The sequence below is a fragment of the Somniosus microcephalus genome, unplaced genomic scaffold (genome assembly GCF_052327205.1).
Source record: "Somniosus microcephalus isolate GS21.2 unplaced genomic scaffold, FLI_Smic_1.0 unresolved_chr7, whole genome shotgun sequence".
NCBI classification, from domain to species: Eukaryota; Metazoa; Chordata; class Chondrichthyes; order Squaliformes; family Somniosidae; genus Somniosus; species Somniosus microcephalus.
In genome coordinates this window covers 46,824,721-46,829,828 of record NW_028225185.1, presented here as the reverse complement: position 1 = coordinate 46,829,828, position 5,108 = coordinate 46,824,721, and positions in this window count along the sequence as shown.

Here is a 5,108-nt window from a genome sequence, read left to right as displayed (position 1 = left end):
TTGCGGCCGCCTCTCCCGTAGCGGCCGCAAAGAGCGTTTGTAAAACGGGGCCTTGCAGCTCCGAAAGGCCGGGGCGTAAAGGTGGAGGTGCGGCCGGCCGCTTTCCCGGCGGCCGCCTGGCCGCACCTTCCTCCCCGGACTCCCACACCACCCCCCCCCCCCGTGGCATTGGTCTCTGACCCCCGCGAGCCCGGCACTTCTCCGTGGTGCCAGGCTCATTTGCCGGGGGAATCCAGCGGCGATCTCACGGCTGCAGGCAGCTCCTCCTTAAGAGAAGGAGGAGGCCTGCAGTACCCCAGCCTGCCGCACCGCATCGGGTGGCGCTGCGGCAGCTGGACGCCTGAAATTGACTTTCAGCGCCCCAAGCGGAGGCGGCCAAACCCTGCAATAGCGCCCGCCTCCGCCTTGGGGCGCTGCAACTGAATTTCAGGCGGGCGCTACGGGAATCCGGGCGCAGCGCAAACTTTCGGGCGCTAAACACCAGGCACGGCGATAGGGAATTTCTAGGCCCAAGAGTCTGCAAAGGGATATAGATAGAATAAGAATAAGTGAGTGGGCAGTAAGGTGGCAGATGGACTACAATGTAGGGAAGTGTGAGGTTATTCACTTAGTTAGGAAGAATAGGAAAACAGAATATATTTTAAATGGTGAGAAACTTTCAAATGTTGGTGTTCAGAGAGAATTGGTTGTCCTCGTGCAAGAAACACATAAAGCTAGCCTGCAGGTACAGCAAGCTGTAACGAAGGCAGATGGCATGTTGGCCTTTTATTGCAAGGGGGTTGGAGTATATGAATAAGGAAGACATGCTACAATTATACGGAGCCTTGGTGAGACCAAATCTGGAATATTGTGAACAGTTCTGTTCTCCTTATCTAAGGAAGGATATACTTACCTTGGAGTCGGTGTAACGAAGGATCACTGGATTGCTTCCTGGGATGAGAGGCCTCTCCTATGCTGAGAGATCGTGTAGATTGGGCCTATGTACTCTGGAGTTGATAAGAATGAGAGATGACCTCATTTGAACATACAAGTTTCTGAATGGGACTAAAAGGGTAGATGCTGAGATATTGTTTCCCCTGGCTCTTTTGTCTAGAACTAGCGGGCATAGTCTCAGGATAAGGGGTAGGCCATTTAAGACTGAAATGAAGAGGAATTTCTTCACTCAGAGGGTTGTGAATCTTTGGAATTCTCTTCCACAGAGGGCTGTGAAAGATGAATTGTTGAGCGTATGCAAGGCTGAGATAGATAGATTTTTGTACTCATGGGGAATCAATGTATTCGGAGATCGGGTGGGAAAGTGGAGTTGAGTTCGATTATCAGCCATGATCTTATTGAATGGCAGAGGAGGCTCGAGGTTCCGTATGTCCTACTCCTGCTCTTATTTCTTATGTACATCACTGAACTCCCTCATACTGTCAATATTCATCCAGGAATATCACTGACCTCACGTATTTTGTTAATATTCATCCAGGTACAACACAGTCTTTATCTCATATTGGCATTATTCATTCAGGAATGTGACTGACCTCACTCAAATTGTCAATATTCATCCAGGAATATCATTGACCTCATTCATATAGTCAACATTCATCCAGGAATATTACTGAACACAATCTTTTGTCAATATTCAACGATGAATATCACTGCTCCTATTTATATTGTCAATATTCATCCTGAATATCATGACCTCACTCATATTGTCAGTATTCTTCCAAGTATTTCACTGACCACAATTGTTCTGGCACTGCTCATTCAGATATGTCACGAAACAAACCTGTAATTACACTACACATTCATGTACATCAATGTCATCAGTGACATATCTAGATGTCTACATACATCTAGATATATCACTGTACTCATGTTTACTGGCACGACGTATCCACGTATGTCTCTGACCTCATGGTACTGTCACAATCCACTTGTGATGTCATTACAAATCCAGGTACCTCTTCTGACCTCACATTTACTGGCAGGGCCCATCCAAACACATAACTGTTTATACTTCTTCTTTCAGTGTCCATTCTGTTACAATGCTGAAATGACTTCTACTGTATCTAACCTTCCAGGTATATCATTGCCTCACTGGTACATTCGTTACCTATCCACGTACCACACTGACCACAGTTGTGCTGTATCTGACCTTTCAGGAAAACTGACCTCACTCATATTGTGAATATACATCTAGGTACATAGCTGAATTCACTCATATTGCCAATATTCATCCAGGCATATCACTGATCTCACTTGCATTGTTAATATTCATCGAGAATATCACTGACCTCACTCATATTGCCAATATTCATCCATGCCTATCATTGATCTCACTCATATAGTTAATAATCATCGAGGAATATCACTGAACTTACACATATTGTCAGTATTCAGCCAGGAAGGTCACTAACCTTACTCACATTGTCAATATTCATCAAGGAATATCACTGACCTCACTCGTATTGTCAATATTCAGCCAGGAATATCATTGACATAAATTATGTTATCAATATACATCGAGGAACATCACCGACCTCAGTCATATTGTCAATATTCATCCCGGGATATCAACGACCTCAATCATATTGTCAATATTTAGACTGGAATATTACTTATCTCACTCATATTTGCAATATTCATCAAGGCATATCACTGATCTCACTCATATTGTTAACAGTCATCCAGGAATATTACTGAACATAATCTTTAGTAAATATTTATCCAGGAATATCACTGACCTGACTCATAATTTTAATATCCATCCAGAACTTTAAATGTGCTCACTCCTATTGTCAATATTGATCCAGGTATTTCACTCACCTCACTGATATTGGCAATGCTAATCTACATATATCACTTCTTAACACACTGGTACTGACGCTGCTCATTCAGATATATCACTGGCTTCAATTTTAATGGCGCTGCTCATTCATATATATCACTGACCTCACTTGAATTAGCGCTACCCATACTGGGACATCAATGTCTTCAGACATGTTGTCAATATACTTTAACTGGTACTACCTATCCAGGTATATATCTGACCACACTTTTACTTTCACAATCATTTCATGTTTATCACTGACCCTTCTTAAAATATCACTGCCCATCCAGGTATATCACTGGTCACAATTGTACTGTCACTACACATCCAGGTATATCACTAGCCCTACTTCTATTTACAATCAATCAAGGCAAGTTACTGAAGCCATTTATAATTTCATAACTCATCCAGGTACATCTCTGACCTCACTTTTACTGGCAGTATCTATCCAAACATATAACTGACTTCACTTGAACTGTCATTGTCAATTCTGTTACAATGCTGACATCACTTCTACTGTCACTAACATTCCAGTTACACCATTGCCCTCATTTGTACATTCCCTACCTTACCAAGTACATCACTGATCTCACTTGTATTTTCAGGTACTTTACCTAAATCCCTTGTACAAGAGCTACCCATTCTGGTACATTACTTACCTTATTCATGTTGTCAATATCCATCCAGATACGTCATTCAACGCACTTATACGCACAATGCCCATCCAGATAAGGAATCATGAAGTTTCCCCATTTCTGATTTTTTGGGAGTCTGACCAGTTTAATGGTTCAGTTTCCATGTGTGACTGTTCAGCCCACCCCTGCGAAGTGGATAGAAATTCCATGGAATGAAATGATTACATTGGCTCCTGGTAGTAATTTGTCATCTGTAAATGAATTGGCTCTCAATTCACATTATTCCTGTCAGACGGAGAAATTCACAAATTCTGTTATTCCCAATCATTCTTAAAATGATTCTATTCTCTGGTTTATATGGGGCTTAATTTACCTATGTCCAATACATGGTTTAAAGGATATTGTTATATAAATAGTCTTAGATTGTAAAGGGATTCTGCTTCTGTTCAGTGTCTAGAATTAATGTTATTCAACCTGGAATCAATTGTCTCTGCTTCTTATTAGTTACAGTAAGTTGAGCACAACAGATCTACACAATTCTCCAATTATCATTTGTAGGGTCGCTGAATATATTTCCAAAAGTTTCCCCAACTAACATTCAGCTCTGTTCAACAATCCAATCCCTATGAAATCAATCATAAAATTTACTGATTGAATGAATTAAGAGATGGAACCAAGGCCGGAAATGTCGCCTTCCTTGTTTAACGCTGGGATTCGGGTTTAGTATTGAAGGCTGAAATTTGAAAGGGATCTTATGTTGGACAGAGTCAGCTCAGTACCAGAGCATTAACAATATGAACCGGAATCTCACCAGTGTAGCCAGAACTTTCAGAGAAATCTCCATCCCCACAATGTAGGACCCCCTGTATTGGGTGGATTCTCCCTTATTAGGAGGGATGGGCATTTTTATCATGATGCTGTATAGACTGAAATTATGAAGAGGAATACTGAATACCCGAAAGGTGTTGCTTACAATGACGAGAATCTATTGCTGTGTTTGGTTAATCCTGATATTAATTAGCAACGTACAACCCAAGCGTATGCATTTTCAATCCTACGCAGTAAACCCAATTCCAACAGTGCAACTTCGCTGAGTGAGATGAGCATCTATTAGTTTTGTACAGTCAGGGTGTTAAATGAATTAATAATATGTATTGATTTATTGATGTGAGACAAATGCAGAACTGTAATATATTTTATACATATTCCATGATAATAAACATTGGAAAAAATTCTGTATCAACCTGCTGTGCTCAACTGACTGGAACTAATAACCAGCAGAGACAATTAGTTCCCATGGAGACTGGCATTAATTACAGTCATTGGACAGGGGAAATTAACCCGCTTTGGACCTGCACTTTATGTGTAAGATAGAAAGTATACATGTATATATATGTACATAAATATAAATAGGGCAGATATTTCACGACTGTAAGATGAATTCACAAAAAGTTTAATATTAATTCACGAAAATTGGATTAACAGAACATAAGAGTGGGAAATGGAGACAGAGTTTCAATTAGAGATAAGGTAATTTCTGTGACAAATTGCAAGCGTACCATATCAGCGACTGTCTATCAGATTCTCCGGGATCAGTTTACACACAGACACTGTCCCTGAGCCATGGAAATGAACAATTCACAACTACAATTCTC